This window comes from Salmo salar, chromosome ssa13, assembly GCF_905237065.1.
Source record: "Salmo salar chromosome ssa13, Ssal_v3.1, whole genome shotgun sequence".
NCBI classification, from domain to species: Eukaryota; Metazoa; Chordata; class Actinopteri; order Salmoniformes; family Salmonidae; genus Salmo; species Salmo salar.
In genome coordinates, this window is record NC_059454.1 from 15,650,187 (window position 1) to 15,665,511 (window position 15,325).

A 15,325-nucleotide genomic window follows, 5' to 3' on the forward strand; every position below is an offset into this window, starting at 1 on the left:
AAAAAGAAAGGAAATTCACATGAGCATCACAATGCCTATTCCACCCATGCTCTACCAAGGTTTTCCAGCACACAGTTCTGATCTACTACAGTAGCTTTGTTGGTATTGTACTTCAGACTATGTGTAGGCAGGTTGCTTAGGATTCACACCTGTTTTTAGTTTTTAATGTTTTTTAGGAATGTATTGTTATGTAATTTGTAGTGTAACTACAATAATACTGCTGGACTGAAGTAAACGTTTTTTACTGAATAGACGAGCTGTTTGAGTTGAATCTCTTCTGTTCCCAAGTCACCTATATGTTCAACTGTTGGCCAGTTGTGTGTAGTCTATCAACATGAACAAGGTATTTATTACCAACAAGATATTTATTACCTTGACCTATTGCCAGATAGTTGTTCAGTACCAATCTCTCTCTTTCAGAGACAACCCAACCAGCCAGTCAGGTTTCTGTCAGTCAGGTTCCAAACTCTCACAGTGACTCAGCACTCTGACACACACACACTCCGAGACACACACACACACACGCCGGGTATAAGCAATATTCCAGTCTCAGATCCCACATAAACAATACTACAGTTTACTATAGAATACATTTAAATCCATTAAAGTTTGTTGTACTCAAATCAAGTTGAGGAAGAAAAAAGGAGAACTCCCCCACCACCTCCCCTTGTACCTTGCCAAACCTTACCATCAACAGACAAATACATGGAGAAGAGGGTTTGAAGTGGGCATGAAGCCCTGAGATGTTCCAACCAGTCCCAAAGTTTGTTGTCGTCGTCCTTACAGGTTACAGAAAAGAGCAGAAGCTCTGAACTCTCTGTTCAGAACCCAGTCCTACCTACCTACCTAGCTACCTACCTAGCTACCTACCTACCTACCTACAGGTTATGGAAAATTAGCTCTTTTAGCATTTCTCCAGTAGGTTTCCTCAAGGAGAAAGCCCCCCTATTCTATGACAAAAACACTACAGTAAATGCTACAGGGATATACCCCAAAACATTACAGTGAATACTACAGTATACTACAGTGCCCCAAAACACTACAGTAAATAGTACAGTATACTCCAGTCCCCCAAAACACTAAAGTTAATAATTCAGCAGGGCTATTCAACTATATTCTTAAGGGGGCCAGATTTGAAAAAGGTTATTTACAGGGGGGCCAGACATTTACTTTATGGGATTACTCTTCCTAAAACCAGTATAAAAAACAATGCACAAACACAATTATAATCTTACTACGTAAGCACTTTTCTTAAAAATTAATCGTTGCTAAAAGTTAATTTTAAGTGCTTTAAGATTAGCCTAATTCAGCGCATCCAATTGTTTTAATAATGGAATATATTTTTACTTGTAACACAGTTGACCTGCATCACATTAATACATTACTTTTCTGTCCGTTTTACATACATACACTGAACAAAAATATAAGCGCAACATGTAAAGCGTTGGTCTCATGTTTCATGAGCTGAAATAAAAGATCCAAGATCTTTTCCATACGCACAAAAATCTTATCCTCTCAAATTGTGTGCACTCATTTGTTTACATCCCTGTTAGTGAGCATTTCTCCTTTGCCAAGACAATCCATCCACCTGACAGGTGTGGTATATCAAGAAGCTGATTAAACAGGGACAATAAAAGGCCACTCTAAAATGTGCAGTTTTGTCACACAACACAATACATCGGATGTCTCAAGTTGTGAGGGAGCGTGCAATTGGCATGCTGACTGCAGGAATAACCCCCAGAGCTGTTGCCAGAGAATTGAATGTTAATGTCCCTACCATAAGCTGCCTCCAACATCGTTTTTAAGAATTTAATAGTACGTCCAACCGGCCTCACAACCGCAGACCACATGTAACCACGCCAGTCCAGGACTTCTGCTGAAGAGTATTTCTGCCTGTAATAAAGCCCTTTTGTGGGGAAAAACTAATTCTGATTGGTTAGGCCTGGCTCCATGGTGGGTTATCCAAAAGCATTGCACTACACCCACATTAACATCTGCTAAGTATGTGTATGTGACCAATACAATTTGATTTGGGCCTGGCTCCCAAGTGTTGCATGTTGCGTTTATATTTTTGTTCAGTATACATGATCTAAGTGATTGATACAGTTGGTAATCAGCAGTCATAAAAGTAAACCTTATTTAATTGGAAGAACTACAAAATAGTGATTTTGTCAGACAGCATAGGCAGCAGCTCTATACAGATGAGACGATGACTTGGAATAAAATAATATTTGTCAAATAAAACACATGTAATATACACAACAACTGAAATATTTTATTAAAGTAAAGTCATGTGAATAAATAATGGTTAATAAGCAGTCACTACCATCATGGGACTTTTATTAATTGTTTTATTATGTGTTGTTACAGCATTCAACCCACATAATGCATAGTGCATTTAATAGTAAAAAATAACTAATCGAAACCAAATCAAAAACCCTTGATTCTTTTTTTATAATCAAACCAAAATTTAACTGACCTCAAAAAGCACCAATCGCTCAGCACAAAAATGTAGCCACAACACAACTAGCTGTTCTATATTTGGCGTGTTCAGTGGTGGCAAAAGTAGCCAATTGTCATACCTGAGTAAAAGTCAAGATACCTTAATAGAAAATGAAGTAAAATTGAAAGTCACCCAGTTGTAAATACTAATTGAGGAAAAGTCTAAAAGTATTTGGTTTTAAATATACTAAAGTATCAAAAGTAAAAGTATTTTATATTTTATATTCCTTATACTAAGCAAACCAGACAGCATCATTTTCTTGTTTTTTAATATACGGATAGCAAGGGGTACACTCCAACACTCAGACATCATTACAAATGAATCAATTGTGTTTAGTGAGTCTGCCAGATCAGAGGCAGTAAATGTTCTCTTGATAAGTCTGTGAAATTGACCATTTTCCTGTCCTGCTAAGCATTTGAAATGTAACAGGTACTTTTGGGTGTCAGGGAAAATGTATGGAGTAAAAAGTACATTATTTTCTTTAGGAATGTAGTGAAGTAAAAGTAAGTTATCAAAAATATGAATAGTAAAGTAAAGATAAACTCAAAAAACTACTTAAGGACGTCTTTTCCGTCTTTTCCTTTATGCAGATGACTCTACACTTCTGGTGTCTCATACAAGTAAAGCTATGTTGGAGAGCATACTTAGCACAAAGCTTACTAACATTATCAAATGGCTTGGAGATAATAAGCTATCCCTGCACTTAGGTAAAACTGAGGCAATTATTTTGGGGTCCAGACCTAAATTGTGTAGGACCTCTGAAATCAGAGTGGAGTTAGGTTTTAGTAGTCAACACCTCACCTCCTATGTTAGCTACTTGGGATGCATTCTTGATGGAAGCTTGGGATGTGTGAGTATTGCCACTAAAATGCTAGTGAAGGTTAATGCCAGAATTACGTTTTTGGCTAGAAAGTCCAAGCTGCTTGATAAGGACTCCATGAGAGTGCTAGTCACCACCCTCGTTCAATGCCATTTTGACTATGCTAGTACTTCCTGGTTTGGGGGATTAGCTAAGCTTCTGAAGGGGAAGCTACAGATAGCCCAGAATAAGCTGATCAGGGTAATATTGAAGGTGAGTCCATGTACTCACTTAGGCAAGAGCTGCTTTCAGGAACTCAACTGGTTGCCTGTTGAGGCTAGGGTGTCCCAGATCAGACTGGGTTCGGTTTACAGGAGTATTTATGGTTCTGCGCCCAGATATCTAACTGATTACTTTCCCCATGTTAGGGATGCACACAATCACAGCACCAGATCAGGTATAGCTAATGTATGCTTATACAGGTTCAGGAGTAATCCTGGGAAAGGTACGTTCTTGTATACTGGAGCCTCAGAGTGGAATGTGTTGCCTCTGCCCATAAAAACGACGTCCTCTATAGGCAGCTTTGAAAACAAAGTAAAAAACAGTTTGATGTGTTCTGTGCCCACTTGACTGTTGCAACTGCGATGATGAGATAATGTTATTTTTCTTTGTTTTTATGTTTTATTATCTTACTGTCATACTGTGTGCAATCATGTTGGATCTTGCCTAGCCATCTTGTCTCAAGACCACAATGGAAATAAGTCCCAGACTTTATTCTGTGTTATCCTAAATGATTTTACTCATGTGCATGTATGGTTTTTCATTAATAAACTCAACTAAAAGCAACAAACTACTTAAGTAATGACCAAATGACTCAAGATTTCCCGAAGGGGATGGCTCCCATTTTACGGGCTCCTAACAAATCGTGCCATTCTATGTGTTTTTTAGCATTGTTTGTAGCTGTTGTTGTACACGGTCTCTTATGACCAAAAAGAGCATCTGGACATCAGAACAGCGATTACTCACCTCGAACTGGAAGAAGATTTTTTATTTAACGAATCGGAGGCGAAAGATTTACAGCTCCTCTCGGACCAGGCCCAAATCCCCATCATTCGCATGAAGAGGAGACGCCGATACAGGGGGCACAGATGCGGGTGCTTGGTGAGAATTCGTCAGTGAGTGGATAATCTGCATTTACCATCCATCCTACTGACGAATGTGCAATCACTGGAGAATAAACTGGATGAGCTCCGTTCGAGACTATCCTACCAACGAGACATTCAAAACTGTAATATCTTATGTCGTGGCTGAATGAGGACATGGATAATATACAGTTGGCTGGGTTTTCCGTCCATCGGCAAGACAGAAAAGCAACCTCTGGTAAGACGAGGGGTTGTGGTTTTTGTCTATTTGTCAACAACAGGTGGTGCGCGATCTCTAAAATTAAGGAAGTCTTAAGGTTTTGCTCGCCTGAGGTTGAGTACCTCATGATAATCTCTAGACCCCACTATTTACCAAGAGAGTTTATCTATATTTTTTGTAGCTGTCTATTTACCACCACAAACCGATGAAGGAACTAAGACCGCACTCAATGAGCTGTAAAAGGCCACAAGCATACAAGAGAATGCTCACCCAGAAGCAGCTCTCCTAGTGGCCGGGGCCTTTAATGCATGAAAACTTAAATCCATTTTACCACATTTCTACCAGCATGTCACATGTGCAACCAGAGGGAAAAAAAACTCTAGACCACCTTTACTCCACACATAGAGATGCGTACAAAGCTCTCCCTCACCCTCCATCTGGCAAATCTGACCATAATTCCTGCTTACAAGCAAAAACTCAATCAGGGAGGTGTTACTACAGACACAGGTTCATTCCCAGGCTGTGCCACAACCGAACGTGGCCGGGAGTCCCTTAGGACGGTGCACAATTGGTCCACCGTCGTCCAGGTTAGAGGAGGGTTTGGCCGGGGGGGGGCTTTACTTGGCTCATAGCGCCCTAGCGACTCCGTGTGGCGGGCCAGGTGCTTGCAGGCTGACCCTGGTCGCCAGTTGAACAGTGTTTCCTCCAACACATTCGTGCGGCTGGCTTCCGAGTTAAGCTGGCAGGTGTTAAGGAGCGCGATTAGGCGGGTCATGTTTCGGAGGATGCTTGACTACACCTTCGCCTCTCACGAGCCCAGTGGGGAGTTGCAGTGCAGTGATGAGACGATATTGAAATTGGGGAGAAAAAGGGGCGGTTAAATACCCAAACATTTTTTCAAGCAAGATGTACCAGTGACTTGTTCAATATGGAAGTGGTCTGATGACGTGGATGCTAAGCTGCAGTACTGTTTTGCTAGCACAGACTAGAATATGTTCTGGGATTCATCCAATGGCATCGAGGAGTATACCACATCTGTCACTGGCTTCATCAATAAGTGGATCAACGACGTCATCCCCACAGTGACCATACGTACAAACCCCAACCAGAAGCCATGGATTAAAGGCAACATTCGCATTGAGCTAAAGGGTGGAGCTGCCGCTTTCAAGGAGCGGGACACTAATCCAGACGCTTATGCAAAATCCCACTATGCCCTCTGATGAACCATCAAACAGGCAAAGCATCAGTACAGGACTAAGACTGAATCCTACTACACCGACTCTTATGCTCGTCAGATGTGGCAGGACTTCCAAACTATTATGGATTTCAAAAGGAAACCCAAACGCGAGCTGCCCAGTGATGCGAGTCTACCAAACTAGCTAAATGCCTTCTTCGAGGCAAGCAACACTGAACCATGCATGAGAGCAACAGCTGTTCTGTACAACTGTGTGATCATGCTCTCCGTAGCTGATGTGAGTAAAACCTTAAACAGGTCAACCTTCACAAGGCCGCAGTGCCAGACAGATTACCAGGACGCATACTCAGAGAATGCGCTGACCAACTGGCAAGTGTCTTTACTGACATTTTCTACCTCTCACTGACAGAGTCTTTAATACCCACATGTTTCAATCAGACCACCATAGTCCTTGTACCCAAGAAAGCCAAAGTAACCTGCTTAAATGACTACCCCATAGCACTTACATCTGTAGCCATGAAGTGCTTTCAAAGGCTGGTCATGGCTCACATTAACACCATCATCCCAGAAACCCTAGAACCATTACGATTAGCATACCGCCCCAACAGAGCCACAGATGATGCATTCTCCATTGCACTCCACACTGCCCTTTCCACCTGGACAAAAGCAACACGTATGTGAAAATGCAGTTTGTTGTGTCATGACGTTGGCCTGTGGGTAAGGTTTATGACCCCCCCCCCCATAAATACCTTTCTCCCTTCCCCTCTCTGACCCTACTGAAGGACTGCTGTCCTGTTAAATATAGAGAGTCTGGGAACATCAAACAAATGGGGAAAGGAACCATATTTTGGTAATAAAACCAGTTGGAAATATGCTTTGGAACGTAATGAGTATGGATGTCAGTTCGGTTGTCATCTGAGACATTATGACTGATGACAGGACGACATAAACTGTACCTGGGAAAGTATACACCCTCTAGTTATCAGAGTCACATGGAATTGTTATGCAATTGAAATGTTTGATATTGAAATTGTTTGTTAGGAGATTAAATGTAATTTTAGCTTCCAAATGAGAGAATTGGGTTTTCATAAGGAAAGTGCCCTGCTTGATCAGTGGCCCACCCCTGTGAAGAGACAGGGGTTATAAACGATGAAACACATCCTTCCCCCTCTCCACTATATAAGCCTTTGACGAAAAGATAACCACAGGTTCCAGTACGTGAGGTCTGCAGCCTCTACGTTAGAAGGACACACGTCAAGTACAGAACTAAGCCAACCTCGGCGTGAGCTTTGGTGGCGAATGGTATGAACTTTGAGCTTATTCACTACAGAAGTGATACACCCTAGCCGTTGAGTTAGCAGCGGCCGCTGTAGACGTGGGCTAGGAAAGGACGGACGACGGATCCAGTCTAACAAACAGACGAAGATACCACCACGTATCCAATTTACCACCAGAGACATTCTTCCGAGGACAGGAAGATCTGTTGGCCAACCCGACCAACATCTACGACCAATCTACCGAAGCGCAGCTCAGAGTAAATATTTATTGCATTTTCCTTTTCCAAATGGTTGGTAATTTAGAATGCATAAGATAATGCATTTACGATAGCATAGCTGCTGTTTCTTCGTTCCTAAGTCTTCCCGCTCTTTCATTCAAGCCCAACCCCCTTTCCTTTGTGTAACCAGACATCATACAGGTTCCCTCCACCAGGACGTTTTCTGTATGACATCATATGTATTCGGTGTATTTGTAATTCTGTGTGATTAGTTAGGTATTTAGTAAATAAATAATTAAACCCAATTTTGTATTGCTGATTCAACTTGTTAGCCAGGGTTTGTGAAGATAACCAAGAATTTACAACGTTCATTATGAGACTGAAAATAAGATAAGGGTTAATATTGACTGCTACCGATGTAAAGTATTACTAAGTATTTTAAGAGTTTATTCGGAAGATAACGGCTCTATAAACGTTCTTCCGTGGTGCCCCGACTTTCTAGTTAATTACATTTACATAATTAGCTTAATCAGGTAATATTAATTAGAGAAAGAATTTATAGGTTAGCATGTCATATCACTTAATCCGGCATAGCCAAAGACACGACAGTTGACTACAGCTCAGCATTCAACACCATAGTGCTGTCAAAGGTCATCACTCAACTAAGGACCCTGGGACTTATCACCTCCCTCTGCAACTGGATCCTGGACTTCCTGCCGTGCCGCCCCTAGGTGGAAAGGGTAGACAACAACACATCTGCCACGCAGATGCCATCCAGGACCTCTATACCATCCAGGACCTATATACCAGGCGGTGGTCAAAGACTCCAGCCACTCTAGTCATAGACTGTTCTCTCTGCTACCGCACGACAAGCGATACCGGAGCGCCAAGTGTAGGTCTAAAAATCTCATTAACAGCTTCAAGTCATTGCTAAACAATTAATTTAATGGCTACCCGGACTATTTGCTACTTGGTGTTTATTATCTATGCAAATTACTTTACCACTACCTACATGCACATATTACCTCAATTTACCTCGACTAACCTGTACCCCCGCACATTGACTGTATATAGCCTTGTAATTGTTATTTTATTGTGTTACTTTTTTTCTTACTTTAGTATATTTGTTTTTTTATGTACATTTTTTGCATATATTTTCTTACATCTTTTTTTAATTTCTGCATTGTTGGTTATGGGCTGGTAAGTAAGAATTTCACGGTAAAGTCTACACCTGTTGTATTCGGCGTATGTGACAAATAAAATTTGATTTGAAGTAGCATTTTCAAGTATTTTTACACCATTGGGTGTGCTTGCAGTCCAAATTGCAGCCTTCCCAACTGTACAGTATGTGCTTGTGATAAATTGTATAATTTCTTTAGAAGCTATTGATCCTCTGAAGCTAAATTATGTTATCTGTTGTAGTATTTCGAATAATTGTATTGATGTCTGATCAGACAGGAGTAATATATGTTTTTTATAGCCTAATTTTGGCTGAATTATTTCAATTTATCAGTGGGTGCTGCAGCACCCCCATTACCCCTACTTCCCGAGGCTATGCCATTCAAAACAATTTTTCCCAGTCGGAGCTCGTTTTTTTTACAGTTTTCTTCAATGCACTGAAGTCGGAAGTCTCAGATTTCACACAAAAAAATGTACATACCTTGGCCAAAACATCAGAGGCACAGGTAACTTCACAAAGCTGTGAACAATCTGAGAGACAAGTCAAGAAGAGCCTTCTACGCCATCAAAAGGAACATGAAATTCGACATACCAATTAGGATCTGTCCCAAAAAATACTTGAATCAGTTATAGAACCCATTTCCGTTTATTGTTGCAAGGTCTGGGGTCCGCTCATCAACCAAGAATTCACAAAATTGGACAAACACCAAACTGACACTCTGCATGCCGAATTCAGCTAAAATATCCTCTGTGTACAACGTAAAACACCAAATAATGCATACAGAACATAATTAGACCTCTAATGATCAAATTCCAGAAAAGAGGCGTTAAATTCTGCAACCACCTAAAAGGAAGTAATTCCAAAACCTTCCATAACAAAGCCATCACCTACAGAAAGACTAACCTGGAGAAGAGTCCCCTAAGCAAGCTGGTCCTGGGGGTCTGATCAACAAAATTAGATCCAACCAAATTATGATAAAACAAAAAAGATTGCTTGACACATTGGAAAGAATTAACAAAAACACTGAGCAAACTAAAATACTATTTGGCCCTAAATAGAGAGTACACAGTGGCAGAATACCTGATCACTGTGACTGACCTGAAACAAAGGAAAGCTTTGATTATGTATATACTCAGTGAGCATAGCCTTGCTATTGAGAGAGGCCGCCGTAGGCTGACCTGGCTCTGAAGAGAAGACAGGCTATGTGCACACTGCCCACAAAATGAGGTGGAAACTGAGCTGTACTTCCTGACCTCCTGTTGTAAAGTATTTAAGTAAAAATATTTTAAGTACTACTTAAGTTGTTTTTATAGGTATCTGTACTTTACTATTTATATTTTTGACAACTTTTACTTTTACTTCACTACATTCCTAATGCAAAGAATGTACTTTTCAATTCATGCGTTTTCCCTGACACCCAAAAGTACTCATTACATTTTGAGTGCTTAGCAGGATAGGAAAATGGTCCAATTCACGCACTTATCAATAGAACATCCCTGGTCATCCCTACCGCCTCTGATCTGACGAACTCACTCAACAGTGGAGTGTGTCCCTGGCGCACTGGCGGATTTAGGTATAGGCAACATGGGCAGCCGCACAGGGCTGAATCTTGCCGAGGGCGGCACAGGCACCCACACAAAATAATGTGGTTTTCTATCGCTCATTTTCACGTCACATCAATGATATCATGTCACCGTGTGGGACTGTGGGTCAATTAACCTTGTCGGAGTGGGTACCCTGATTCTAGTTTGTGAGCTAGGAAAGCTACTGCCTGGGAAGGTCTCCCACTCAGAAGTACGAGATGGGGAGGGGGGCGGGGGTAGGTTGACCTCAGTTCTTTCCATTGGAAGCCTGAGCTAGGGGGAGCGGGGGGAATCTATCAAATAGCACACCTCTAACTTTGTACAGTACTAATGCAATTAGTGAAATCAGTCACACTACGAAATGCTACTAAATAAACCACAATTCATTCATAACACTGTTAATAGTGTTGCATTTTTTTCTGGTGTGTTCGAAATTGTTAAGAATAATATATAACCAGTCTGCACACCATCAAGGTGAATTGGTTTAGTCTTGACTCTTGGTTGACAGTGTTGGGGGATGGGTAATGTATTGATGCTCGAGTGCCAAATCAACACAAATTTGTTTCTGTTTGCCTTCGTTACTACTTTTTTATATTTATGAGTATTATTTTTGTATATATTTTTATCTTTATATACACTGCTCAAAAAAATAAAGGGAACACTTAAACAACACAATGTAACTCCAAGTCAATCACACTTCTGTGAAATCAAACTGTCCACTTAAGAAGCAACACTGATTGACAATAAATTTCACATGCTGTTGTGCAAATGGAATAGACAACAGGTGGAAATTATAGGCAATTAGCAAGACACCCCCAATAAAGGAGTGGTTCGGCAGGTGTTGACCACAGACCACTTCTCAGTTCTTATGCTTCCTGGCTGATGTTTTGGTCACTTTTGAATGCTGGCGGTGCTTTCACTCTAGTGGTAGCATGAGACGGAGTCTACAACCCACACAAGTGGCTCAGGTAGTGCAGCTCATCCAGGATGGCACATCAATGCGAGCTGTGGCAAGAAGATTTGCTGTGTCTGTCAGCGTAGTGTCCAGAGCATGGAGGCACTACCAGGAGACAGGCCAGTACATCAGGAGATGTGGAGGAGGCTGTAGGAGGGCAACAACCCAGCAGCAGGACCGCTACCTACGCCTTTGTGCAAGGAGGAGCAGGAGGAGCACTGCCAGAGCCCTGCAAAATGACCTCCAGCAGGCCACAAATGTGCATGTGTCTGCTCAAACGGTCAGAAACAGACTCCATGAGGGTGGTATGAGGGCCCGACGTCCACAGGTGGGGGTTGTGCTTACAGCCCAACACCGTGCAGGACGTTTGGCATTTGCCAGAGAACACCAAGATTGGCAAATTCGCCACTGGCGCCCTGTGATCTTCACAGATGAAGCAGGTTCACACTGAGCACATGTGACAGACGTGACAGAGTCTGGAGACGCCGTGGAGAACGTTCTGCTGCCTGCAACTAATTGGGGAAGATGGGCTCGTGGTAATGTGTTTGATTCCATTAGCTCTGTTCCAGACATTATTATGGGCTGTCCTCCCCACAGCAGCCTCCACTGGTGTGCCGATAGGGTGCATGGGGATTGAACAGCTCTGTTCTGTTCCGACAAAAGTGTGGTTATATGTAGAAACCAGCCTGCAAAGTTTAAATTTAAGTCTCTAAAATCGATAAATCAACATATCCCCAAGCAGCTAAGAGTTTGAGCGAGTTGGTAAAGTGGTGCGGCGACACATCCAACAAGCCATGGCTTCTCCCAGAGGAAAAGACAAGGAGCAACTTGGAGATGCGAACGAGAGCAATGAACTGTTAAAGGCTATCCAGGAAAACAGATGCTCTCAATCTAATGAACTGCTACAATCTGTTATTTCAAAAGTAGATTAACAGTCAAAAGAAAGTAGGCTATCGTGTCAGACACACACAAACAAGGCGTGCGCATGAACAAACAAGAGAACAAAAGTGCTTTTTGGATCCAAAGTTGCAAACTTTAGAAGATGAATTGGACCAGGAAGACAAATATCAGAGGAACTTGACGTGGATATATCACGGAAAGATCTGGAACAATGCCATAGGATCGTCGTGAAACAGAAGAAGGCTAAATACCCATGCTGGTATTCTTCAAACTGTGGAACTATCAGACCAAAATAAACATTGGGGGAAAGGAGATCAAATTCCACAGCAGGTCCATTCAATTCGTCCAGGACCTGTCTGCTAAGCTGAGAGAGAGACGAAAGGAAAATATTCCGATCAGACAATCACTGGAGGATAAGGGGATCAAATTGAAGCTCTGCTTCCTGGCAGTGCTGTGGGTATAGAAGGAAATGCAAAGGATGGAATTCACAAGTGTGATGAAGCCCTAATCAAGCTACAAGAAAAGAAAACAAGGAGGTGGAGAGAGATTTGTTTGGTTTGGGAGAGCGAAAATAAAGGATTTAACTATACTACAATGTGTTGGCTTCTAATTCGAAATAAACGTATCCATGTTACCATACTAGAACGAGGGTGAGTGGATAAGAACTATGTGTGGAAAGTTTCTGAGTGGGACAAGGGGGAGGGCAGAAAGTTTACATTCTGTTAAAACATGGTATTGTTAAATATCATGGCTCCTAAGGAGGGGGTCAAAGGGCAACAGTCTGGTTTCAGTCACTGATAAGGTAGGACAGCCATGGAGGAGTGAGGAATTTGGCCCGAGGTCAGGTCAGATGACAAGGTACCATCCTGTTACACACACACACACACACACACACACACACACACACACACACACACACACACACACACACACACACACACACACACAAGCACACACACATACTTACACGCCCACTACACCACTGAGAGGAACCAATTAAGTTCCTGACTAGCAACAGAGATGTATTGGCTGACTAGATGTGCAAGGATTGGACTCCGCCTAGTAGGATGGTATAAATATATGTGCTTGTGTAAACATGTCTATCTTTGCAGCTGTTTGACCCAGTGGGTGAATAAACTTGGTTTGTGCTTTTACTGGTCATCCATTAGGTTTTGACAGAGTGAAAACGAACAAATGTAATTGTATTTATTTTTGTGACTTAACCTGCTGTAAAATGAATAAGAGTTCTGGACATTATTATTCCTTGTTTGTTTATAGCTAAGATTCAATGGAGTGGAGAGGTGCTCTATCCGAGCGATTGGGACGGGGTGAGTGGGAGGGCATCAGACACCTTTCTGAAGTGTGTGGGGCCTCCACTCATCTCATTTCAGTCTCTTGGTGGATCCACTCTCCCAATTAGACCCCCACCAGCCACTATATTTTAATTTAATTTACAAGGTAATGCAACTGACCACAACACTTATGGGGCAGTCTTTCTCCAATGTATGTACAAGGACATAATCCACAGGCTTTTGGTACATTAGGAGAGGAGTTGGAGCTTAAATGCCCTAAAAGGGCATAGTGCCTCAAAGTACAAAGAAGCAGTTTGCTTTATGATGTTTTCTGTTTCCTGTTTTGTTAAATGTCTGCTCAGCCCACATGCTCAGAGCGCATCCTCAAGACTCGAAATGTATTAAATACGTAAATGATAAGATTTGAACCTTTACCATTACAAACTTAGACATAGAGGACAGAGAAAAGCCGAACTCCAATATACACTGAACAGAAATATAAACGCAACATGTAATGCACAAAAAGGTTATTTCGCTCAAATTTTGTGCACAAATTTGTTTACATCCCTGTTAGTGAGCATTTATTCTTTAGCATGACAGGTGTGGCATATCAAGAAGCTGATTAAACAGCATGATCATTACACAGGTGCACCTTGTGCTGGGGGCAATAAAAGGTTGTTCAACACAATGGGGGACATTATGAACAAAATTATCCTTTTTAGCCTACACTTTGTACTCCTTTTGACACTAGAATAAATGTTTCTGACTTATTATCGATGCTATCAGAGAAGTTGTTTATTGCCTTCAGTTGAGCTTTAAGTGCACATGTATCAAACCGTAGCAAAACATTTTGTAAAGTGACACTTTTTGCACAAAAACTTGTTTGTTATTGGACAAAATTAGGTAGGTTCCTCTCCGTTTCAGCTCGTTTTCTTCCGTGTGGTTCCTAGTGAATACACCCCAGGACTGGGGTAAAGATGGTTCTTGGTGAATACACACCAGGACTGGGGTAAAGATGGTTCTTGGTGAATACACCCTAGGACTGGGGTAAAGGTGGTTCCGGTTGAATACCCATCAGGACTGGGGTAAAGATGGTTCTTGGTGAATACACACCAGGACTGGGGTAAAGATGGTTCTTGGAGTCGGAGGCCGAGACTTCTCTGGTCTCTACTCCTCCCGTTGTGGGGTCTGAGACGCCGACGGCTCCCACCATTAGCTCTGACAAATTGAAAACCCTAGTCATTGGCGACTCCATTACTCGCAGTATTAGACTTAAAACTAATCATCCAGCGATCATACACTGTTTACCAGGGGGCAGGGCTACCGACGTTAAGGCTAATCTAAAGACGGTGCTGGCTAAAGCTAAAACTGGCGAGTGTAGAGAGTATAGAGATATTGTTATCCACGTCGGCACCAACGATGTTAGGATGAAACAGTCAGAGGTCACCAAGCGCAACATAGCTTCAGCGTGTAAATCAGCTAGAAAGATGTGTCGGCATCGATTAATTGTCTCTGGCCCCCTCCCAGTTAGGGGGAGTGATGAGCTCTACAGCAAAGTCTCACAACTCAATCGCTGGTTGAAAACTGTTTTCTGCCCCTCCCAAAAGATAGAATTTGTAGATAATTGGCCCTCTTTCTGGGACTCACCCACAAACAGGACCAAGCCTGGCCTGTTGAGGAGTGACGGACTCCATCCTAGCTGGAGGGGTGCTCTCATCTTATCTACGAACATAGACAGGGCTCTAACTCCTCTAGCTCCACAATGAAATAGGGTGCAGGCCAGGCAGCAGGCTGTTAGCCAGCCTGCCAGCTTAGTGGAGTCTGCCACTAGCACAGTCAGCGTAGTCAGCTCAGCTTTCCCCATTGAGACCGTGTCTGTGCCTCGATCTAGGTTGGGCAAAATTAAAAATGGTGTTCGCTTTAGCAATCTCACTAGTATAAAGACCTCCTCCATTCCTGCCATTATTGAAAGAGATTGTGATACCTCACATCTCAAAATTGGGTTACTTAATGTTAGATCCCTCACTTCCAAGGCAGTTATAGTCAATGAACTAATCACTG

The 15,325-nt window shown here is 42.1% G+C and overlaps 1 non-coding gene across 1 annotated transcript; it reads left to right on the plus strand.

Annotated features, from left to right (window-relative positions):
* The first annotated feature begins 890 nt into the window (after positions 1–890).
* On the plus strand, positions 891–945 carry LOC123726249 (U7 small nuclear RNA). The gene has a single exon (XR_006758641.1). It is a non-coding gene; the product is annotated as a U7 small nuclear RNA (small nuclear RNA).
* Positions 946–15,325: the final 14,380 nt, after the last annotated feature.